The sequence below is a fragment of the Phalacrocorax carbo genome, unplaced genomic scaffold (assembly GCF_963921805.1).
Source record: "Phalacrocorax carbo unplaced genomic scaffold, bPhaCar2.1 SCAFFOLD_69, whole genome shotgun sequence".
Classification (NCBI taxonomy): Eukaryota; Metazoa; Chordata; class Aves; order Suliformes; family Phalacrocoracidae; genus Phalacrocorax; species Phalacrocorax carbo.
In genome coordinates this window covers 86,317-110,638 of record NW_026990521.1, presented here as the reverse complement: position 1 = coordinate 110,638, position 24,322 = coordinate 86,317, and positions in this window count along the sequence as shown.

Here is a 24,322-nt window from a genome sequence, read left to right as displayed (position 1 = left end):
TGCGTCTGCCGGCTGGGCGGGCGGCCATGTTGTGGCGCAGAGCATGGCGGGAGCTGTAGTCCTTGTGGCGGGGGGCTGCCGGGCGGCCATGTTGTGGCGCAGAGCATGCCGGGAGCTGTAGTCCTTGCGGCGGGGGGCTGCCGGGCGGCCGTGTTGTGGCGCAGAGCGTGCCGGGAGCTGTAGTCCTGGCGCAGTGGCTGCCGGCCCTGTCACGTGGCTCGCCGGGGCGCGGCGGGAGGCGCGGTGTTCCGGCGCTCGGGTGCCGGGCGGCCGTGCCGCGTACGGTAGGCGCGGTGTATTTTTGGGGTTGGATTCGTGTTGATTTCTGGGGGCTTCCAGGTGCGGCCGCTCCCCGAGAAGCGGTGAGTTCCCCGGGAGCTGACAGAAGGGAAGAGGGAAAGGAGGAGGACCTTTTCCCCCTGCCCAGGGCGCAGATGATGGCCGCCGCCTCCCCGGCTCACCGGAGCTCCCGCTCAGCCTCCCCTGGCCCCCCCCTTGCCCCGTGCGCCTGCCCCCAGCCCCGGCACCTCCCCTGAAGCGTGCTGCGTAGCCCTTGGCCGCCCCCAGGCCCTGTCGTGAAGGCAGCGAGCCGGCCCTCGAGCGCACTGGATTCCCCCTCGGCGCAGGGGCCCTTAGCAGTAGCGCGGGGAAGGGGCGGTGTGTCCAGAAGCCCCTGCGCAAGGAGGGGCTTTGGCCAGGGTCGATCGACGGTAATGACGGTCGCTGTTTCTTCTTTCCCTCTCCCAGAGACCGTGCTGAGGACGTGGTTGTCTGTCCTTCCCCCGGGGATGCCGTTGACTGCGGCCGTCTCAGGCTTGCGTGGCTTCTCTCTGCCCGGTGTTGCCATCCTCGCAGCGCGGGGGCGAAAAGGGACACACAGAGCCCTTCCCGGCTGTGGACAGGAGCTGCCTCGGCTGAAGCTGGAGACGCCAACGAAAGGTAAAGCAGAAGAAACTGAAGGCGCTCTGGCTGCCAGCTGCCTTCCTGCCGCAGGCAAGAGAGAGCCTGTCCCTGCAGGTGAGGGAGGGAGGATCCCCCTTCGTAGCCCGCAGCGGGCCAGGCCACCAACGTGCACCGCAGGGTCTGTACGCGTAACCGGGAGTTGGGTACGGGCGTGTAGTGCACGAGCGAGCTAGGCTACGTGCCTAGGAAGCCTCATCTCGTAAGAGCGGTAAGACACCCATGTATCCTCTTTAGGTGGAGGACGGCCTAGAGTCTGGAGCTGCAGAAGAGGCAGGGCGGAGAGGAGGGGAAAGAAGCATCTGAACGGCTAAATTGTGCCAGCAGCGCTGAGAGCGAGAGTCGCGGTGAGTCCTGGGCCACTGGGGCCCCGTTGCCTCTCTTGTGCATCCTGGGCCCTCCCTGTCTCTCCCCCCTGGCCCCCTCTCTTTCCTTACCTGCTGCAAAATTTTTTTTTTTTTTTTTTTTTGGCGCCCCCCCGCCCCTTCTTTCTCCATCTCGCTCTGAGTGGCTCCCTGCCTCCCCGTCTTTTCAGGCCTCCCTCTCTCTGTCCTGTAGCCTGTGGCTACTTGTTCTTTCTCCGCCTCTCTCTGCCTGGCTCTGGCTCCGTTTTTATTTTTTTATTCCTCCTGCTCTGTTCTGTAGCCTGTCGGTATTTTGTCTTTCTCTGGCCCTCTTGGTCTGACTCCGTGTGTTACCGAAAAACGCGGTAAAATCGGAAACAACTCCTCAACGCCGATTTAGTATTAAAGAGCAGGCGTTCTTTATTCACGGCGCCAGATGCACGGGGGATCGCTTCTCCTGGCGTGCGTACCTCACACACCTTTCCCGTAGAATTTGTAGATCAAAATTTTACGTATTCATACATATTCATTATCGTCCTGTCTACTGATCGGTACAAACTGGCTCGTTCCGTATGTAAATCACTGCGCAGGCTCGGTGGTGGTCCGTGAGTCGGTGGTCGCGATCTCCCCCTGCCAGAATTGCCTTTTACCTTCTTGGCTCTTAATCTTGGCAGTCTTGGCTAGTTTTCTCAGTGCGCTACACGAAACCGCGTTTTGTCATCCTTTTCTGACAGAAGCACGTTGTCTGTTGTTCTGCTGACATTAACGATCGCCTAGGGACTAAAATGCAGATCGACAGATGCGCTGATTCGTACGCTCCGTGTTCCCGTAATGGAACACCGTCTCTGGTTGGTTGATTTCATCGCTTTGGTTACACCTGTTCCTGTTGTTCAGTTTCTTCTTTTTTGGCTTTGTGTGATTCTCTCTGTGATTCTGTTTTTCTCTGCCTCGCTTTTCCCAGCTCCCCGTCCCTCACTTTGAATACCCGTTATCCTTCACCAGCTCACTCTCCCTTGGTTGCCATCCCCGTTTCTGAGTTCCTCCTGCTTTGCCACGTAGCCCGTGACTTTTTTCTTAATCTCTCTCTGTCTGCCTCAACGCTCCCGCCGCGCTTTTTAGTTCGTCTGCTCTGCTCTGTACCCTGCTACTGTTACTTGCCTGCCTGAGTTCTTCTCTGTCCAGCTCCCTTTCCCTATTCTTGAATTCCTGTTCTTCCTGCACCCGCCGCTGTTCCCTGTGATCTCCGTCTCTCTCTGTCCAGCTCCCTGTCCCTAGGTTTTAATTCCTGCCTCTGCCCGCCGTAGCCCGTCTAGATTTTTCTCTCGGCCTCTCTCTCTGTCCGGCTCCCCCTCTCTGTGTTCTAATTCCACGTTCTCTGTCACGTAGACCCGTGCTATTTGTTTGTCCTCATCTCTCTCTGTCCAGCTCCTTGCTGCTATGTTTTATTTCTTCCCTCTCTGTCTGTCTTTGTAGCCCATTGCCGTTGTGTGTTGTTTTTTTTTTTTTTCCTACTTGTTTCTTCATGTGTCTCTGTCTGCCTCCCAGTGCCTGATCTTTAATTCCTCCTTCCCTGTAGGCCGCTGTTCCTTTTTTCCATTCTACATTGTGTTCTCTTTGGTCTCCTGTTCTTATTCATCGATTCCCTCCTCGCCGCCCTGTGGCCTGTCCCCATTCTATTGTTGCGCCTCTCTCCCTCTCTCTGGCTTCTTGCCCCTGTTTTGAAAATTCCTCCCTCTCTTCTCTCTTCCCTGTTGGCCGTGTGATCTTCAGCCTTTCTCCATCTCTTTCTGCCCAGCTCTCTGTGTCTATTCATTAATTCTTCCCTCTCTGCCCTGTAGCCTGTAGCTTTTGTCCTTTCTCCATCTTGCTGTCTCTGGCTTCCCCATGACCCTGTTTTAGAATTGTTTCTCTCTCCTTTCTGTACGCATTGCGATTCCTTTTGCTCCCCATCTCCCTTTGTTTTGGGTGTTTTTTTTTGTTGTTGTTTCTCTGGCTCCCTGTCCCTAATTCTTAATTCTCTGCCTTCTCGTGCTCTGTACCACGTAGCCCCATGGTTTGTTTTGTGGTGTTCCCTCCCCGGCCCCTTCCCTCCGTTGTTGGCTGTCTCGGCTCCCTGTCCCCGTGGCTTCATTCTTCCCTTTCTGCCCTGTTCTTGTCGCTTGTCTTGTCTGTCTCCATCGCGCTCGGTCCAGCTTCCTGCCCCTATTCTTCTTTCCTCCCTCGCTGTCGTGCTGCCTGCCCCAGGTTCTTTGTGCGTCTCCAGCCTGCTCCTCTTCCTTCTTTGTTGGTCTGTGTCCTGCTCTTCCCCCCTCTTTCTGCTGCCTCTCTTCCCCTCTCTCTGCTGCTTGTATCTCCACCTCCGTCAGGCTCCCTGTCCTTCTCTGGCCGTCCTGTTCCCTGCCTCGTGCCTTCTCACTACACGCACACACGCCCCCCCGCCCCCGTCCAGCTGGCTGCCGCTCTTCTCTTCTCTCTTCCTACTGTCCTGTGCCCTGCTCCTCACCTTTGGTGGCCTCCCCCTCTGCCCAGCAGCCCGTCGCTCCAGGAGCCAGGCGACGGACGGTCCCTTTCCTGCCAAACGCGGACAAGTGCGTGCCGTGGTTTAGCCCCAGCTGGCAACTCTGCACCAGGGAGCTGCTTGCTCGCTCCACCCTCAGTGGGCTGGGGGAGAGAGCTGGAAGGGTAAAAGTGAGAAAAATCATGGGCTGAGATCAAGACTGTTTAATAGGTAAAGCAAAAGCTGTGCGTGGAAGCAAAGCAAGGAATTAATTCACTCCTCCTTTTCGGCGGGCAGGTGTTGAGCCACCTCTGGGAAAGCAGGGCTCTGTCATGTGTCATGGTTACTTAGGGAGAGAAATGCCGTAGCCCCCCCCCCCCCCCCAAGGACTCCCCCTTCTTCCCCCAGCTGCGTGTGCTGAGCATGATGTCAAATGGTATGGAATATCCCTTTGGTCAGTTAGCTGGGAAAGCTTTCCCAGCTGTCCCAGCCTACTTGCTGGTGGGGCACTGAGAGAACCAGAAGAGGCCCTGACTGTGGAAGCAGTGCTCAGCAAGAACCAAAACATCTCTACATTATTAACGGTGTTTTGAGCATAAATCCAAAACGTATCCCTTCCTAGCTACTGTGGAGAAAATGAGCACTATCCCAGCCACCACCAGCTCCGTGCGGCTGCGGCAACGGCGGCCGAGGTGGCCTTGGGGCAGGGGGAGCGTTGGGGACCCTGAGCCACGAATCGCTCCTGGGACTTGTTACGTGCGCGCCTGCACCAACACCTGCCCTCTCCTTTGGCCTGAGGGCTGCGTTTGCGCTCCCTTGGCGTGGGGCAAGGGTCTGTGATGGAGCCCGGGGGAGGAGGTGGTGCACTGTGGGGGTGAGGGGAGGGGGCCCCCCGTTGCTGCTGCGCCTCAGCTGTGGGCGGGGTCTGGCTGGAGGAGCCCAGGTGCGGGCAGTGGGGCTGGCGGTGCCGGCTCCTCCCTGGAAAAGGGGTGGTGCCCTGCTCCGGGGGGCCAGTGTGAGCCGAGGGCGGAGCGGAGCGGAGCTGTGGCCGAGCGTCAGCGGGCTGCGAGTGTAGCGAGGGAGGAGGTGAGCGGGGGCTGGGTGGGGGGCCGCTGCGTGCCGGGTCAAGCCCCGAGGAGGGCTGCGGCGGGGCAGCGGCGGGTCGGAGCGGGCGGTGGGGAGAGCGAGGCTGTGCTGAGGGCTCGGTGGGGCTTCCGGGTGCATCGGCGGGAGGGGCGGTGCCCCGCAGGGTGAGAGAGCGGGGAGGGCGGGCTCGCGGCGTGGCGGGAGCTGTGGTGGTGCGTGTGGCGGCTGGGCGGGCGGCCGTGTTGTGGCGCAGAGCGTGCCGGGAGCTGTAGTCCTTGTGGCGGGGGGCTGCCGGGCGGCCATGTTGTGGCGCAGAGCGTGCCGGGAGCTGTAGTCGTTGTGGCGGGGGGCTGCCGGGCGGCCATGTTGTGGCGCAGAGCGTGCCGGGAGCTGTAGTCCTTGTGGCGGGGGGCTGCCGGGCGGCCGTGTTGTGGCGCAGAGCATGCCGGGAGCTGTAGTCCTTGCGGCGGGGGGCTGCCGGGCGGCCGTGTTGTGGCGCAGAGCATGCCGGGAGCTGTAGTCCTGGCGCAGTGGCTGCCGGCCCTGTCACGTGGCTCGCCGGGGCGCGGCGGGAGGCGCGGTGTTCCGGCGCTCGGGTGCCGGGCGGCCGTGCCGCGTACGGTAGGCGCGGTGTATTTTTGGGGTTGGATTCGTGTTGATTTCTGGGGGCTTCCAGGTGCGGCCGCTCCCCGAGAAGCGGTGAGTTCCCCGGGAGCTGACAGAAGGGAAGAGGGAAAGGAGGAGGACCTTTTCCCCCTGCCCAGGGCGCAGATGATGGCCGCCGCCTCCCCGGCTCACCGGAGCTCCCGCTCAGCCTCCCCTGGCCCCCCCCTTGCCCCGTGCGCCTGCCCCCAGCCCCGGCACCTCCCCGGAAGCGTGCTGCGTAGCCCTTGGCCGCCCCCAGGCCCTGTCGTGAAGGCAGCGAGCCGGCCCTCGAGCGCACTGGATTCCCCCTCGGCGCAGGGGCCCTTAGCAGTAGCGCGGGGAAGGGGCGGTGTGTCCAGAAGCCCCTGCGCAAGGAGGGGCTTTGGCCAGGGTCGATCGACGGTAATGACGGTCGCTGTTTCTTCTTTCCCTCTCCCAGAGACCGTGCTGAGGACGTGGTTGTCTGTCCTTCCCCCGGGGATGCCGTTGACTGCAGCCGTCTCAGGCTTGCGTGGCTTCTCTCTGCCCGGTGTTGCCATCCTCGCAGCGCGGGGGCGAAAAGGGACACACAGAGCCCTTCCCGGCTGTGGACAGGAGCTGCCTCGGCTGAAGCTGGAGACGCCAACGAAAGGTAAAGCAGAAGAAACTGAAGGCGCTCTGGCTGCCAGCTGCCTTCCTGCCGCAGGCAAGAGAGAGCCTGTCCCTGCAGGTGAGGGAGGGAGGATCCCCCTTCGTAGCCCGCAGCGGGCCAGGCCACCAACGTGCACCGCAGGGTCTGTACGCGTAACCGGGAGTTGGGTACGGGCGTGTAGTGCACGAGCGAGCTAGGCTACGTGCCTAGGAAGCCTCATCTCGTAAGAGCGGTAAGACACCCATGTATCCTCTTTAGGTGGAGGACGGCCTAGAGTCTGGAGCTGCAGAAGAGGCAGGGCGGAGAGGAGGGGAAAGAAGCATCTGAACGGCTAAATTGTGCCAGCAGCGCTGAGAGCGAGAGTCGCGGTGAGTCCTGGGCCACTGGGGCCCCGTTGCCTCTCTTGTGCGTCCTGGGCCCTCCCTGTCTCTCCCCCCTGGCCCCCTCTCTTTCCTTACCTGCTGCAAAATTTTTTTTTTTTTTTTTTGGCGCCCCCCCGCCCCTTCTTTCTCCATCTCGCTCTGAGTGGCTCCCTGCCTCCCCGTCTTTTCAGGCCTCCCTCTCTCTGTCCTGTAGCCTGTGGCTACTTTTTCTTTCTCCGCCTCTCTCTGCCTGGCTCTGGCTCCGTTTTTATTTTTTTATTCCTCCTGCTCTGTTCTGTAGCCTGTCGGTATTTTGTCTTTCTCTGGCCCTCTTGGTCTGACTCCGTGTGTTACCGAAAAACGCGGTAAAATCGGAAACAACTCCTCAACGCCGATTTAGTATTAAAGAGCAGGCGTTCTTTATTCACGGCGCCAGATGCACGGGGGATCGCTCCTCCTGGCGTGCGTACCTCACACACCTTTCCCGTAGAATTTGTAGATCAAAATTTTACGTATTCATACATATTCATTATCGTCCTGTCTACTGATCGGTACAAACTGGCTCGTTCCGTATGTAAATCACTGCGCAGGCTCGGTGGTGGTCCGTGAGTCGGTGGTCGCGATCTCCCCCTGCCAGAATTGCCTTTTACCTTCTTGGCTCTTAATCTTGGCAGTCTTGGCTAGTTTTCTCAGTGCGCTACACGAAACCGCGTTTTGTCATCCTTTTCTGACAGAAGCACGTTGTCTGTTGTTCTGCTGACATTAACGATCGCCTAGGGACTAAAATGCAGATCGACAGATGCGCTGATTCGTACGCTCCGTGTTCCCGTAATGGAACACCGTCTCTGGTTGGTTGATTTCATCGCTTTGGTGACACCTGTTCCTGTTGTTCAGTTTCTTCTTTTTTGGCTTTGTGTGATTCTCTCTGTGATTCTGTTTTTCTCTGCCTCGCTTTTCCCAGCTCCCCGTCCCTCACTTTGAATACCCGTTATCCTTCACCAGCTCACTCTCCCTTGGTTGCCATCCCCGTTTCTGAGTTCCTCCTGCTTTGCCACGTAGCCCGTGACTTTTTTCTTAATCTCTCTCTGTCTGCCTCAACGCTCCCGCCGCGCTTTTTAGTTCGTCTGCTCTGCTCTGTACCCTGCTACTGTTCTTGCCTGCCTGAGTTCTTCTCTGTCCAGCTCCCTTTCCCTATTCTTGAATTCCTGTTCTTCCTGCACCCGCCGCTGTTCCCTGTGATCTCCGTCTCCCTCTGTCCAGCTCCCTGTCCCTAGGTTTTAATTCCTGCCTCTGCCCGCCGTAGCCCGTCTAGATTTTTCTCTCGGCCTCTCTCTCTGTCCAGCTCCCCCTCTCTGTGTTCTAATTCCACGTTCTCTGTCACGTAGACCCGTGCTATTTGTTTGTCCTCATCTCTCTCTGTCCAGCTCCTTGCTGCTATGTTTTATTTCTTCCCTCTCTGTCTGTCTTTGTAGCCCATTGCCGTTGTGTGGTTTTTTTTTTTTTTTTTCCTACTTGTTTCTTCATGTGTCTCTGTCTGCCTCCCAGTGCCTGATCTTTAATTCCTCCTTCCCTGTAGGCCGCTGTTCCTTTTTTCCATTCTACACTGTGTTCTCTTTGGTCTCCTGTTCTTATTCATCGATTCCCTCCTCGCCGCCCTGTGGCCTGTCCCCATTTTATTGTTGCGCCTCTCTCCCTCTCTCTGGCTTCTTGCCCCTGTTTTGAAAATTCCTCCCTCTCTTCTCTCTTCCCTGTTGGCCGTGTGATCTTCAGCCTTTCTCCATCTCTTTCTGCCCAGCTCTCTGTGTCTATTCATTAATTCTTCCCTCTCTGCCCTGTAGCCTGTAGCTTTTGTCCTTTCTCCATCTTGCTGTCTCTGGCTTCCCCGTGACCCTGTTTTAGAATTGTTTCTCTCTCCTTTCTGTACGCATTGCGATTCCTTTTGCTCCCCATCTCCCTTTGTTTTGGGTGTTTTTTTTTGTTGTTGTTTCTCTGGCTCCCTGTCCCTAATTCTTAATTCTCTGCCTTCTCATGCTCTGTACCACGTAGCCCCATGGTTTGTTTTGTGGTGTTCCCTCCCCGGCCCCTTCCCTCCGTTGTTGGCTGTCTCGGCTCCCTGTCCCCGTGGCTTCATTCTTCCCTTTCTGCCCTGTTCTTGTCGCTTGTCTTGTCTGTCTCCATCGCGCTCGGTCCAGCTTCCTGCCCCTATTCTTCTTTCCTCCCTCGCTGTCGTGCTGCCTGCCCCAGGTTCTTTGTGCGTCTCCAGCCTGCTCCTCTTCCTTCTTTGTTGGTCTGTGTCCTGCTCTTCCCCCCTCTTTCTGCTGCCTCTCTTCCCCTCTCTCTGCTGCTTGTATCTCCACCTCCGTCAGGCTCCCTGTCCTTCTCTGGCCGTCCTGTTCCCTGCCTCGTGCCTTCTCACTACACGCACACACGCCCCCCCGCCCCCGTCCAGCTGGCTGCCGCTCTTCTCTTCTCTCTTCCTACTGTCCTGTGCCCTGCTCCTCACCTTTGGTGGCCTCCCCCTCTGCCCAGCAGCCTGTCGCTCCAGGAGCCAGGCGACGGACGGTCCCTTTCCTGCCAAACGCGGACAAGCGCGTGCCGTGGTTTAGCCCCAGCTGGCAACTCTGCACCAGGGAGCTGCTTGCTCGCTCCACCCTCAGTGGGCTGGGGGAGAGAGCTGGAAGGGTAAAAGTGAGAAAAATCATGGGCTGAGATCAAGACTGTTTAATAGGTAAAGCAAAAGCTGTGCGTGGAAGCAAAGCAAGGAATTAATTCACTCCTCCTTTTCGGCGGGCAGGTGTTGAGCCACCTCTGGGAAAGCAGGGCTCTGTCATGTGTCATGGTTACTTAGGGAGAGAAATGCCGTAGCCCCCCCCCCCCCCCCCCCAAGGACTCCCCCTTCTTCCCCCAGCTGCGTGTGCTGAGCATGATGTCAAATGGTATGGAATATCCCTTTGGTCAGTTAGCTGGGAAAGCTTTCCCAGCTGTCCCAGCCTACTTGCTGGTGGGGCACTGAGAGAACCAGAAGAGGCCCTGACTGTGGAAGCAGTGCTCAGCAAGAACCAAAACATCTCTACATTATTAACGGTGTTTTGAGCATAAATCCAAAACGTATCCCTTCCTAGCTACTGTGGAGAAAATGAGCACTATCCCAGCCACCACCAGCTCCGTGCGGCTGCGGCAACGGCGGCCGAGGTGGCCTTGGGGCAGGGGGAGCGTTGGGGACCCTGAGCCACGAATCGCTCCTGGGACTTGTTACGTGCGCGCCTGCACCAACACCTGCCCTCTCCTTTGGCCTGAGGGCTGCGTTTGCGCTCCCTTGGCGTGGGGCAAGGGGCTGTGATGGAGCCCGGGGGAGGAGGTGGTGCACTGTGGGGGTGAGGGGAGGGGGCCCCCCGTTGCTGCTGCGCCTCAGCTGTGGGCGGGGTCTGGCTGGAGGAGCCCCAGGTGCGGGCAGTGGGGCTGGCGGTGCCGGCTCCTCCCTGGAAAAGGGGTGGTGCCCTGCTCCGGGGGGCCAGTGTGAGCCGAGGGCGGAGCGGAGCGGAGCTGTGGCCGAGCGTCAGCGGGCTGCGAGTGTAGCGAGGGAGGAGGTGAGCGGGGGCTGGGTGGGGGGCCGCTGCGTGCCGGGTCAAGCCCCGAGGAGGGCTGCGGCGGGGCAGCGGCGGGTCGGAGCGGGAGGTGGGGAGAGCGAGGCTGTGCTGAGGGCTCGGTGGGGCTTCCGGGTGCATCGGCGGGAGGGGCGGTGCCCCGCAGGGTGAGAGAGCGGGGAGGGCGGGCTCGCGGCGTGGCGGGAGCTGTGGTGGTGCGTGTGGCGGCTGGGCGGGCGGCCGTGTTGTGGCGCAGAGCATGGCGGGAGCTGTAGTCCTTGTGGCGGGGGGCTGCCGGGCGGCCGCGTTGTGGCGCAGAGCATGCCGGGAGCTGTAGTCCTTGCGGCGGGGGGCTGCCGGGCGGCCGTGTTGTGGCGCAGAGCATGCCGGGAGCTGTAGTCCTTGTGGCGGGGGCTGCCGGGCGGCCGTGTTGTGGCGCAGAGCATGCCGGGAGCTGTAGTCCTTGCGGCGGGGGGCTGCCGGGCGGCCGTGTTGTGGCGCAGAGCATGCCGGGAGCTGTAGTCCTTGTGGCGGGGGCTGCCGGGCGGCCGCGTTGTGGCGCAGAGCGTGCCGGGAGCTGTAGTCCTTGCGGCGCGCGGCTGCTGGGCGGCCGTGTTGTGGCGCAGAGCGTGCCGGGAGCTGTAGTCCTGGCGCAGTGGCTGCCCGCCCTGTCACGTGGCTCGCCGGGGCGCGGCGGGAGGCGCGGTGTTCCGGCGCTCGGGTGCCGGGCGGCCGTGCCGCGTACGGTAGGCGCGGTGTATTTTTGGGGTTGGATTCGTGTTGATTTCTGGGGGCTTCCAGGTGCGGCCGCTCCCCGAGAAGCGGTGAGTTCCCCGGGAGCTGACAGAAGGGAAGAGGGAAAGGAGGAGGACCTTTTCCCCCTGCCCAGGGCGCAGATGATGGCCGCCGCCTCCCCGGCTCACCGGAGCTCCCGCTCAGCCTCCCCTGGCCCCCCCTTGCCCCGTGCGCCTGCCCCCAGCCCCGGCACCTCCCCGGAAGCGTGCTGCGTAGCCCTTGGCCGCCCCCAGGCCCTGTCGTGAAGGCAGCGAGCCGGCCCTCGAGCGCACTGGATTCCCCCTCGGCGCAGGGGCCCTTAGCAGTAGCGCGGGGAAGGGGCGGTGTGTCCAGAAGCCCCTGCGCAAGGAGGGGCTTTGGCCAGGGTCGATCGACGGTAATGACGGTCGCTGTTTCTTCTTTCCCTCTCCCAGAGACCGTGCTGAGGACGTGGTTGTCTGTCCTTCCCCCGGGGATGCCGTTGACTGCAGCCGTCTCAGGCTTGCGTGGCTTCTCTCTGCCCGGTGTTGCCATCCTCGCAGCGCGGGGGCGAAAAGGGACACACAGAGCCCTTCCCGGCTGTGGACAGGAGCTGCCTCGGCTGAAGCTGGAGACGCCAACGAAAGGTAAAGCAGAAGAAACTGAAGGCGCTCTGGCTGCCAGCTGCCTTCCTGCCGCAGGCAAGAGAGAGCCTGTCCCTGCAGGTGAGGGAGGGAGGATCCCCCTTCGTAGCCCGCAGCGGGCCAGGCCACCAACGTGCACCGCAGGGTCTGTACGCGTAACCGGGAGTTGGGTACGGGCGTGTAGTGCACGAGCGAGCTAGGCTACGTGCCTAGGAAGCCTCATCTCGTAAGAGCGGTAAGACACCCATGTATCCTCTTTAGGTGGAGGACGGCCTAGAGTCTGGAGCTGCAGAAGAGGCAGGGCGGAGAGGAGGGGAAAGAAGCATCTGAACGGCTAAATTGTGCCAGCAGCGCTGAGAGCGAGAGTCGCGGTGAGTCCTGGGCCACTGGGGCCCCGTTGCCTCTCTTGTGCGTCCTGGGCCCTCCCTGTCTCTCCCCCCTGGCCCCCTCTCTTTCCTTACCTGCTGCAAAATTTTTTTTTTTTTTTTTTTTTGGCGCCCCCCCGCCCCTTCTTTCTCCATCTCGCTCTGAGTGGCTCCCTGCCTCCCTGTCTTTTCAGGCCTCCCTCTCTCTGTCCTGTAGCCTGTGGCTACTTGTTCTTTCTCCGCCTCTCTCTGCCTGGCTCTGGCTCCGTTTTTATTTTTTTATTCCTCCTGCTCTGTTCTGTAGCCTGTCGGTATTTTGTCTTTCTCTGGCCCTCTTGGTCTGACTCCGTGTGTTACCGAAAAACGCGGTAAAATCGGAAACAACTCCTCAACGCCGATTTAGTATTAAAGAGCAGGCGTTCTTTATTCACGGCGCCAGATGCACGGGGGATCGCTCCTCCTGGCGTGCGTACCTCACACACCTTTCCCGTAGAATTTGTAGATCAAAATTTTACGTATTCATACATATTCATTATCGTCCTGTCTACTGATCGGTACAAACTGGCTCGTTCCGTATGTAAATCACTGCGCACGCTCGGTGGTGGTCCGTGAGTCGGTGGTCGCGATCTCCCCCTGCCAGAATTGCCTTTTACCTTCTTGGCTCTTAATCTTGGCAGTCTTGGCTAGTTTTCTCAGTGCGCTACACGAAACCGCGTTTTGTCATCCTTTTCTGACAGAAGCACGTTGTCTGTTGTTCTGCTGACATTAACGATCGCCTAGGGACTAAAATGCAGATCGACAGATGCGCTGATTCGTACGCTCCGTGTTCCCGTAATGGAACACCGTCTCTGGTTGGTTGATTTCATCGCTTTGGTGACACCTGTTCCTGTTGTTCAGTTTCTTCTTTTTTGGCTTTGTGTGATTCTCTCTGTGATTCTGTTTTTCTCTGCCTCGCTTTTCCCAGCTCCCCGTCCCTCACTTTGAATACCCGTTATCCTTCACCAGCTCACTCTCCCTTGGTTGCCATCCCCGTTTCTGAGTTCCTCCTGCTTTGCCACGTAGCCCGTGACTTTTTTCTTAATCTCTCTCTGTCTGCCTCAACGCTCCCGCCGCGCTTTTTAGTTCGTCTGCTCTGCTCTGTACCCTGCTACTGTTCTTGCCTGCCTGAGTTCTTCTCTGTCCAGCTCCCTTTCCCTATTCTTGAATTCCTGTTCTTCCTGCACCCGCCGCTGTTCCCTGTGATCTCCGTCTCCCTCTGTCCAGCTCCCTGTCCCTAGGTTTTAATTCCTGCCTCTGCCCGCCGTAGCCCGTCTAGATTTTTCTCTCGGCCTCTCTCTCTGTCCAGCTCCCCCTCTCTGTGTTCTAATTCCACGTTCTCTGTCACGTAGACCCGTGCTATTTGTTTGTCCTCATCTCTCTCTGTCCAGCTCCTTGCTGCTATGTTTTATTTCTTCCCTCTCTGTCTGTCTTTGTAGCCCATTGCCGTTGTGTGGTTTTTTTTTTTTTTTTTCCTACTTGTTTCTTCATGTGTCTCTGTCTGCCTCCCAGTGCCTGATCTTTAATTCCTCCTTCCCTGTAGGCCGCTGTTCCTTTTTTCCATTCTACATTGTGTTCTCTTTGGTCTCCTGTTCTTATTCATCGATTCCCTCCTCGCCGCCCTGTGGCCTGTCCCCATTTTATTGTTGCGCCTCTCTCCCTCTCTCTGGCTTCTTGCCCCTGTTTTGAAAATTCCTCCCTCTCTTCTCTCTTCCCTGTTGGCCGTGTGATCTTCAGCCTTTCTCCATCTCTTTCTGCCCAGCTCTCTGTGTCTATTCATTAATTCTTCCCTCTCTGCCCTGTAGCCTGTAGCTTTTGTCCTTTCTCCATCTTGCTGTCTCTGGCTTCCCCATGACCCTGTTTTAGAATTGTTTCTCTCTCCTTTCTGTACGCATTGCGATTCCTTTTGCTCCCCATCTCCCTTTGTTTTGGGTGTTTTTTTTTGTTGTTGTTTCTCTGGCTCCCTGTCCCTAATTCTTAATTCTCTGCCTTCTCGTGCTCTGTACCACGTAGCCCCATGGTTTGTTTTGTGGTGTTCCCTCCCCGGCCCCTTCCCTCCGTTGTTGGCTGTCTCGGCTCCCTGTCCCCGTGGCTTCATTCTTCCCTTTCTGCCCTGTTCTTGTCGCTTGTCTTGTCTGTCTCCATCGCGCTCGGTCCAGCTTCCTGCCCCTATTCTTCTTTCCTCCCTCGCTGTCGTGCTGCCTGCCCCAGGTTCTTTTTGCGTCTCCAGCCTGCTCCTCTTCCTTCTTTGTTGGTCTGTGTCCTGCTCTTCCCTCTTTCTGCTGCCTCTCTTCCCCTCTCTCTGCTGCTTGTATCTCCACCTCCGTCAGGCTCCCTGTCCTTCTCTGGCCGTCCTGTTCCCTGCCTCGTGCCTTCTCACTACACGCACACACGCCCCCCCGCCCCCGTCCAGCCAGCTGCCGCTCTTCTCTTCTCTTCTCTCTTCCTACTGTCCTGTGCCCTGCTCCTCACCTTTGGTGGCCTCCCCCTCTGCCCAGCAGCCTGTCGCTCCAGGAGCCAGGCGACGGACGGTCCCTTCCCTGCCAAACGCGGACAAGCGCGTGCCGTGGTTTAGCCCCAGCTGGCAACTCTGCACCAGGGAGCTGCTTGCTCGCTCCACCCTCAGTGGGCTGGGGGAGAGAGCTGGAAGGGTAAAAGTGAGAAAAATCATGGGCTGAGATCAAGACTGTTTAATAGGTAAAGCAAAAGCTGTGCGTGGAAGCAAAGCAAGGAATTAATTCACTCCTCCTTTTCGGCGGGCAGGTGTTGAGCCACCTCTGGGAAAGCAGGGCTCTGTCATGTGTCATGGTTACTTAGGGAGAGAAATGCCGTAGCCCCCCCCCCCCCCCAAGGACTCCCCCTTCTTCCCCCAGCTGCGTGTGCTGAGCATGATGTCAAATGGTATGGAATATCCCTTTGGTCAGTTAGCTGGGAAAGCTTTCCCAGCTGTCCCAGCCTACTTGCTGGTGGGGGACTGAGAGAACCAGAAGAGGCCCTGACTGTGGAAGCAGTGCTCAGCAAGAACCAAAACATCTCTACATTTTTAACGGTGTTTTGAGCATAAATCCAAAACGTATCCCTTCCTAGCTACTGTGGAGAAAATGAGCACTATCCCAGCCACCACCAGCTCCGTGCGGCTGCGGCAACGGCGGCCGAGGTGGCCTTGGGGCAGGGGGAGCGTTGGGGACCCTGAGCCACGAATCGCTCCTGGGACTTGTTACGTGCGCGCCTGCACCAACACCTGCCCTCTCCTTTGGCCTGAGGGCTGCGTTTGCGCTCCCTTGGCGTGGGGCAAGGGGCTGTGATGGAGCCCGGGGGAGGAGGTGGTGCACTGTGGGGGTGAGGGGAGGGGGCCCCCCGTTGCTGCTGCGCCTCAGCTGTGGGCGGGGTCTGGCTGGAGGAGCCCCAGGTGCGGGCAGTGGGGCTGGCGGTGCCGGCTCCTCCCTGGAAAAGGGGTGGTGCCCTGCTCCGGGGGGCCAGTGTGAGCCGAGGGCGGGGCGGAGCGGAGCTGTGGCCGAGCGTCAGCGGGCTGCGAGTGTAGCGAGGGAGGAGGTGAGCGGGGGCTGGGTGGGGGGCCGCTGCGTGCCGGGTCAAGCCCCGAGGAGGGCTGCGGCGGGGCAGCGGCGGGTCGGAGCGGGCGGTGGGGAGAGCGAGGCTGTGCTGAGGGCTCGGTGGGGCTTCCGGGTGCATCGGCGGGAGGGACGGTGCCCCGCAGGGTGAGAGAGCGGGGAGGGCGGGCTCGCGGCGTGGCGGGAGCTGTGGTGGTGCGTGTGGCGGCTGGGCGGGCGGCCGTGTTGTGGCGCAGAGCATGGCGGGAGCTGTAGTCCTTGTGGCGGGGGGCTGCCGGGCGGCCGCGTTGTGGCGCAGAGCATGCCGGGAGCTGTAGTCCTTGCGGCGGGGGGCTGCCGGGCGGCCGTGTTGTGGCGCAGAGCATGGCGGGAGCTGTAGTCCTTGCGGCGGGGGGCTGCCGGGCGGCCGTGTTGTGGCGCAGAGCATGCCGGGAGCTGTAGTCCTTGCGGCGCGCGGCTGCCGGGCGGCCGTGTTGTGGCGCAGAGCATGCCGGGAGCTGTAGTCCTTGTGGCGGGGGGCTGCCGGGCGGCCGTGTTGTGGCGCAGAGCATGGCGGGAGCTGTAGTCCTTGTGGCGGGGGGCTGCCGGGCGGCCGTGTTGTGGCGCAGAGCATGCCGGGAGCTGTAGTCCTTGTGGCGGGGGGCTGCCGGGCGGCCGTGTTGTGGCGCAGAGCATGCCGGGAGCTGTAGTCCTGGCGCAGTGGCTGCCCGCCCTGTCACGTGGCTCGCCGGGGCGCGGCGGGAGGCGCGGTGTTCCGGCGCTCGGGTGCCGGGCGGCCGTGCCGCGTACGGTAGGCGCGGTGTATTTTTGGGGTTGGATTCGTGTTGATTTCTGGGGGCTTCCAGGTGCGGCCGCTCCCCGAGAAGCGGTGAGTTCCCCGGGAGCTGACAGAAGGGAAGAGGGAAAGGAGGAGGACCTTTTCCCCCTGCCCAGGGCGCAGATGATGGCCGCCGCCTCCCCGGCTCACCGGAGCTCCCGCTCAGCCTCCCCTGGCCCCCCCCTTGCCCCGTGCGCCTGCCCCCAGCCCCGGCACCTCCCCGGAAGCGTGCTGCGTAGCCCTTGGCCGCCCCCAGGCCCTGTCGTGAAGGCAGCGAGCCGGCCCTCGAGCGCACTGGATTCCCCCTCGGCGCAGGGGCCCTTAGCAGTAGCGCGGGGAAGGGGCGGTGTGTCCAGAAGCCCCTGCGCAAGGAGGGGCTTTGGCCAGGGTCGATCGACGGTAATGACGGTCGCTGTTTCTTCTTTCCCTCTCCCAGAGACCGTGCTGAGGACGTGGTTGTCTGTCCTTCCCCCGGGGATGCCGTTGACTGCAGCCGTCTCAGGCTTGCGTGGCTTCTCTCTGCCCGGTGTTGCCATCCTCGCAGCGCGGGGGCGAAAAGGGACACACAGAGCCCTTCCCGGCTGTGGACAGGAGCTGCCTCGGCTGAAGCTGGAGACGCCAACGAAAGGTAAAGCAGAAGAAACTGAAGGCGCTCTGGCTGCCAGCTGCCTTCCTGCCGCAGGCAAGAGAGAGCCTGTCCCTGCAGGTGAGGGAGGGAGGATCCCCCTTCGTAGCCCGCAGCGGGCCAGGCCACCAACGTGCACCGCAGGGTCTGTACGCGTAACCGGGAGTTGGGTACGGGCGTGTAGTGCACGAGCGAGCTAGGCTACGTGCCTAGGAAGCCTCATCTCGTAAGAGCGGTAAGACACCCGTGTATCCTCTTTAGGTGGAGGACGGCCTAGAGTCTGGAGCTGCAGAAGAGGCAGGGCGGAGAGGAGGGGAAAGAAGCATCTGAACGGCTAAATTGTGCCAGCAGCGCTGAGAGCGAGAGTCGCGGTGAGTCCTGGGCCACTGGGGCCCCGTTGCCTCTCTTGTGCGTCCTGGGCCCTCCCTGTCTCTCCCCCCTGGCCCCCTCTCTTTCCTTACCTGCTGCAAAATTTTTTTTTTTTTTTTTTTTGGCGCCCCCCCGCCCCTTCTTTCTCCATCTCGCTCTGAGTGGCTCCCTGCCTCCCCGTCTTTTCAGGCCTCCCTCTCTCTGTCCTGTAGCCTGTGGCTACTTGTTCTTTCTCCGCCTCTCTCTGCCTGGCTCTGGCTCCGTTTTTATTTTTTTATTCCTCCTGCTCTGTTCTGTAGCCTGTCGGTATTTTGTCTTTCTCTGGCCCTCTTGGTCTGACTCCGTGTGTTACCGAAAAACGCGGTAAAATCGGAAACAACTCCTCAACGCCGATTTAGTATTAAAGAGCAGGCGTTCTTTGTTCACGGCGCCAGATGCACGGGGGATCGCTCCTCCTGGCGTGCGTACCTCACACACCTTTCCCGTAGAATTTGTAGATCAAAATTTTACGTATTCATACATATTCATTATCGTCCTGTCTACTGATCGGTACAAACTGGCTCGTTCCGTATGTAAATCACTGCGCAGGCTCGGTAGTGGTCCGTGAGTCGGTGGTCGCGATCTCCCCCTGCCAGAATTGCCTTTTACCTTCTTGGCTCTTAATCTTGGCAGTCTTGGCTAGTTTTCTCAGTGCGCTACACGAAACCGCGTTTTGTCATCCTTTTCTGACAGAAGCACGTTGTCTGTTGTTCTGCTGACATTAACGATCGCCTAGGGACTAAAATGCAGATCGACAGATGCGCTGATTCGTACGCTCCGTGTTCCCGTAATGGAACACCGTCTCTGGTTGGTTGATTTCATTGCTTTGGTTACACCTGTTCCTGTTGTTCAGTTTCTTCTTTTTTGGCTTTGTGTGATTCTCTCTGTGATTCTGTTTTTCTCTGCCTCGCTTTTCCCAGCTCCCCGTCCCTCACTTTGAATACCCGTTATCCTTCACCAGCTCACTCTCCCTTGGTTGCCATCCCCGTTTCTGAGTTCCTCCTGCTTTGCCACGTAGCCCGTGACTTTTTTCTTAATCTCTCTCTGTCTGCCTCAACGCTCCCGCCGCGCTTTTTAGTTCGTCTGCTCTGCTCTGTACCCTGCTACTGTTACTTGCCTGCCTGAGTTCTTCTCTGTCCAGCTCCCTTTCCCTATTCTTGAATTCCTGTTCTTCCTGCACCCGCCGCTGTTCCCTGTGATCTCCGTCTCCCTCTGTCCAGCTCCCTGTCCCTAGGTTTTAATTCCTGCCTCTGCCCGCCGTAGCCCGTCTAGATTTTTCTCTCGGCCTCTCTCTCTGTCCAGCTCCCCCTCTCTGTGTTCTAATTCCACGTTCTCTGTCACGTAGACCCGTGCTATTTGTTTGTCCTCATCTCTCTCTGTCCAGCTCCTTGCTGCTATGTTTTATTTCTTCCCTCTCTGTCTGTCTTTGTAGCCCATTGCCGTTGTGTGGTGTTTTTTTTTTTTTTTTTCCTACTTGTTTCTTCATGTGTCTCTGTCTGCCTCCCAGTGCCTGATCTTTAATTCCTCCTTCCCTGTAGGCCGCTGTTCCTTTTTTCCATTCTACATTGTGTTCTCTTTGGTCTCCTGTTCTTATTCATCGATTCCCTCCTCGCCGCCCTGTGGCTTGTCCCCATTCTATTGTTGCGCCTCTCTCCCTCTCTCTGGCTTCTTGCCCCTGTTTTGAAAATTCCTCCCTCTCTTCTCTCTTCCCTGTTGGCCGTGTGATCTTCAGCCTTTCTCCATCTCTTTCTGCCCAGCTCTCTGTGTCTATTCATTAATTCTTCCCTCTCTGCCCTGTAGCCTGTAGCTTTTGTCCTTTCTCCATCTTGCTGTCTCTGGCTTCCCCATGACCCTGTTTTAGAATTGTTTCTCTCTCCTTTCTGTACGCATTGCGATTCCTTTTGCTCCCCATCTCCCTTTGTTTTGGGTGTTTTTTTTTGTTGTTGTTTCTCTGGCTCCCTGTCCCTAATTCTTAATTCTCTGCCTTCTCGTGCTCTGTACCACGTAGCCCCATGGTTTGTTTTGTGGTGTTCCCTCCCCGGCCCCTTCCCTCCGTTGTTGGCTGTCTCGGCTCCCTGTCCCCGTGGCTTCATTCTTCCCTTTCTGCCCTGTTCTTGTCGCTTGTCTTGTCTGTCTCCATCGCGCTCGGTCCAGCTTCCTGCCCCTATTCTTCTTTCCTCCCTCGCTGTCGTGCTGCCTGCCCCAGGTTCTTTTTGCGTCTCCAGCCTGCTCCTCTTCCTTCTTTGTTGGTCTGTGTCCTGCTCTTCCCCCCTCTTTCTGCTGCCTCTCTTCCCCTCTCTCTGCTGCTTGTATCTCCACCTCCGTCAGGCTCCCTGTCCTTCTCTGGCCGTCCTGTTCCCTGCCTCGTGCCTTCTCACTACACGCACACACGCCCCCCCGCCCCCGTCCAGCCGGCTGCCGCTCTTCTCTTCTCTTCTCTCTTCCTACTGTCCTGTGCCCTGCTCCTCACCTTTGGTGGCCTCCCCCTCTGCCCAGCAGCCTGTCGCTCCAGGAGCCAGGCGACGGACGGTCCCTTTCCTGCCAAACGCGGACAAGCGCGTGCCGTGGTTTAGCCCCAGCTGGCAACTCTGCACCAGGGAGCTGCTTGCTCGCTCCACCCTCAGTGGGCTGGGGGAGAGAGCTGGAAGGGTAAAAGTGAGAAAAATCATGGGCTGAGATCAAGACTGTTTAATAGGTAAAGCAAAAGCTGTGCGTGGAAGCAAAGCAAGGAATTAATTCACTCCTCCTTTTCGGCGGGCAGGTGTTGAGCCACCTCTGGGAAAGCAGGGCTCTGTCATGTGTCATGGTTACTTAGGGAGAGAAATGCCGTAGCGCCCCCCCCCCCCCCAAGGACTCCCCCTTCTTCCCCCAGCTGCGTGTGCTGAGCATGATGTCAAATGGTATGGAATATCCCTTTGGTCAGTTAGCTGGGAAAGCTTTCCCAGCTGTCCCAGCCTACTTGCTGGTGGGGCACTGAGAGAACCAGAAGAGGCCCTGACTGTGGAAGCAGTGCTCAGCAAGAACCAAAACATCTCTACATTATTAACGGTGTTTTGAGCATAAATCCAAAACGTATCCCTTCCTAGCTACTGTGGAGAAAATGAGCACTATCCCAGCCACCACCAGCTCCGTGCGGCTGCGGCAACGGCGGCCGAGGTGGCCTTGGGGCAGGGGGAGCGTTGGGGACCCTGAGCCACGAATCGCTCCTGGGACTTGTTACGTGCGCGCCTGCACCAACACCTGCCCTCTCCTTTGGCCTGAGGGCTGCGTTTGCGCTCCCTTGGCGTGGGGCAAGGGTCTGTGATGGAGCCCAGGGGAGGAGGTGGTGCACTGTGGGGGTGAGGGGAGGGGGCCCCCCGTTGCTGCTGCGCCTCAGCTGTGGGCGGGGTCTGGCTGGAGGAGCCCCAGGTGCGGGCAGTGGGGCTGGCGGTGCCGGCTCCTCCCTGGAAAAGGGGTGGTGCCCTGCTCTCTGCTGCTTTTATCTCCACCTCCGTCAGGCTCCCTGTCCTTCTCTGGCCGTCCTGTTCCCTGCCTCGTGCCTTCTCACTACACGCACACACGCCCCCCCCGCCCCGTTCAGCTGGATGCTGCTTTTCTCTCCTCCTACTGTCCTGTGCTCGCCCTGGGCCCTGCTATCTTCCTCCTTTTCTTGCTTCTCGTCCTCATGTGCCCACCCTTGGGCTCCTCCTTGTCCTCATCGGCCCACCCTCTGGCCCCTCCCCCTCCTCCTCAGCCCACCCTCAGGCCTGCTCTTGGGCCCTCTATCTTCCTCCTCGGGCCCCTCCTCCTCTTCCTCTGCCTGCCCTTGTGCACCTGCTCGTTGTCCTCCTCCTCCTCCTCCTCTGGCCCTCCCTTTGGTCTGACCTGTGCAGTGTGATAGAGGAGAGCTGAGTAGAGCACACTAAGGCAGCAGGTCCCTATGCAGGATTAAAGGGAAGATGCAAGTGAAGGGTATTTGAGGAGCATTTCAGGTGAGCTGGGTTGCAGTGAGGAGGAGCATGGGGCTGGTGACTTCTTGCAGGGAGAGCGGTGATTTTGTGTCTTACGGTATCTCTAGGGGCTGCAAGCGATGACAACTGTCTAAGTCTGGAAGGGGCATAGAGCAGCTGAGCGGAACCCCGGGCTATATGTGAGGTGGGGATGATATGGGAAAGGTCCGTGTTGACTGATGTGTTGCTGACTGACAGCACTGTTTGTTGTCTGTGGGTTGGGAGTTTGGTTTTTTTTTTTTTTTCTGAGAGTGAAGAGGCACCTGGCAACTGCAGGATTGATCTAGTGGGCTGCTGGTGTTTTTCTTGTTGAGGATGGATTGAGTGTCCAGGCCCTCTAAAAGCAGTGGTGGCCTTTTCTGGACTTGCTGTAGAGTAAGGAGGGGAATGCTGTGGGAAGTGTCTGTGATGTGATGCTGATCGACAGCACTCTCCAGCCTTTTTTTTGGTTGTGTGTGGGGTTTTTTTTTTGGATGATGAGGAGGCATCTGGGAACTGCAGGACAAATCCAGTGGTCTGACTGTGCTCTTCCTTCTTGAGGATGGATTGAGCTTCCTGGCCCTCTGAAAGCTAAGTTGAGGCAGGGGTGCTGGGGAAGGGGTCGGGGTAGGGTGGGGACAGGGTTGGCCACGGCAGGAAGGGGTTTTAAAGGTAGCCTAGGGGCGAGGGCTGTCCAGGAAGCAGTCCCCTTTGGGCAGGTAAGGGGAGCGAGTTCCTCTTCAGCATGGTGCTAGTTTGTGCTGGGCAGGGCTGTTCTGGGCTGCATGTGTTGTGTAGTTTGTGTGGTGTGTGTTCGGCGTCTTAGACCTTTCTCAGGTCACGATGTTCTCTTTACTCTCAGGAGCACAGCACTATCCCGAGGGGCTGGCAAGGTTCTAATTGTGGGGCTGGCGCCCTTTGGGTGCTTCTTTTTTTGCGTGTTACAGTTTAAAGTGTGGATCGCTCTGTTGTTTGAGGAGTTTCTGGGCAGTTGTTGTCTGCGACATCGTTCCCAGATGCGTGAACAGCTCTGCTCTGTCGCTGTCCATTTTCAAGGAGTGTAATTTCTTCCCTGCATCCTTACATTCTTAGGTCTTGTAGCCGGGCTTCTTGTGCACCCTTCGTCTCAGTTTTGAGAGGAACTTCTTGTCACGGGCCCTGACGCTCTTCTAATCTTTTTGGATCGCGTTAGGGCCTCCTTGCGTCACTGTCAGGGTTCCGCAGGTCTTGTTGCTGGACGAGCTCTTCCGTCCAGTTGTCCCTCTGTTTGCCGAGAGCGTTCTCTCGTCTCGGAGGCGCGCAGTTTGTAGCGTTTCTCATAGCGTTGGTGTGTGCGTTTGAGTTTGTCTCGGACCGCCTTGCTGGCCCTGTAGAGTCGGGTAGGTGGCACAGCGATGAGAGGTTAGGGTTCATCTGTTGCTGTGCCAAGGCTGTTGGGGGAAAGGTTGTACCGTCATCTCGGATTGAGTGGCCCTCCTCAGCGGGCGAGGACCGTAATCACCGTGACATTTTGTGGGCTCGGAGGCCGTGACCGTAGCTATCTGGGAGAGGCAGCTAGAGTTCAGCTGAGCAGATTACCTCTGCAGGGTGTTCAAGCTTGTACGTGCGTAGGGCTTCATGTTTGATGTCATATGTTTGTTTTAATGGCAGGTTATAGCCGGTCTTCAGGAACCGTTAAGGTACTGCTGTGCAACCAGGCGACTTGTTTGGTATTGGTTTTGGAGATGCCGAGGGACGAGTCGTGCAGGGCGACGGAGGGGAACTGAGGGGACCGATGTAAGCGGGTGAGGTGGTGCGTGGTGTATATAGAGGGAAGATGTGACCGATGGCTCTATGACTCCGTTGCTCCTTGCGTTTGTCTTTTGTTTTGGGTTTGAAGTAGCGTAGCAATGAGCAAAGGAGGCAAGTCGAGCAAGGCGAGTGGTGATTGGTGGGCTGAAGTAGCAGCTCTTTTCTGAGGTGTTGTGTTGCTGGGGAAGTTATAAGCAATGCGTGTTGTTTGGGTGTTACGGACGGCGGGCGAGCTGGACACGGCACCTGGAAGTGGCGTAGGCTGGGAGGGAGGCTGTCGAGGGAAAGGGGTGCGAGACGGGGATCGGTGCGGGCAGGCTGTGGCATCGGGCAGCATCTCGGGAGGTGCCTTTTCGCTTGGCTTTTTGCAGGTGCCGCTGGCAGGCTCGGAGTGGTGCTGCCGCGTGCCTATGAGAGGTCTGAGAAGGTGGGGCAGCGGCCAGCATCTGAGACCAGAGAATGCTGTGGTCCGTCGTCGAGCTCTTCAGTTCTGTAGGTAACACGTGGGCTGTCTTTGGAACGGTGTATGAGCATTAGAAGCGAGCTGGGTAGTAACGAGGAAGTCACGGGGCGGTGATTTCTCACGAGCGTAACGGTAGTTTACTGTGTGTTGATACATTTGGTGCCACAAGCGATGACGGAAACGGGGTGTGATGCTGGAACCTGTGCAGAGCAGGTGAGCCGATGGGCATGTTCGTTTTGATGAGGGGGGTGCTCTGGAAGAGAGCTGTGTTGACCCGTGTGATACTTATTGCTGGCTCTGGGTTTTTTTCTTTTTTACATGATGAAGAGGCACCTGGCCACTGCAAGAATATCCTGGTTAGCTGGTGTGTTTCTTGTTGTGTTTCTTGTTGTGAAAGGATTCATAATCTGGCCCATCTGAAAGCCCCACAGTGTGACTTTTGTTAGGAAGAGATCTTGAAAAATTGAGATATTTCTTATTCAGTGAGGTTGCATTCTATGAACTTGCCATCAGAGTGCATCTTAGAGACAATGTCTTTGTCAGTAGAACTCATCAGCACAAGACTTGCGAAGTACTGCTTTTTTTTTTTTTAAGATAAAAAAATCAATGGTCCTTGCGGAGATCCAAGCACAGCACATACTCCAAATGTTGATGGCATTGGTAGTGCTTGGGTTCTCAGTTGTAACAGTCGAGATACCATAAAAATATGGTTCCCCTATGTATTGCAACACTGGGGATTTGATTTGTGTGGTTTTTTGTTGTAGTATTATTTTT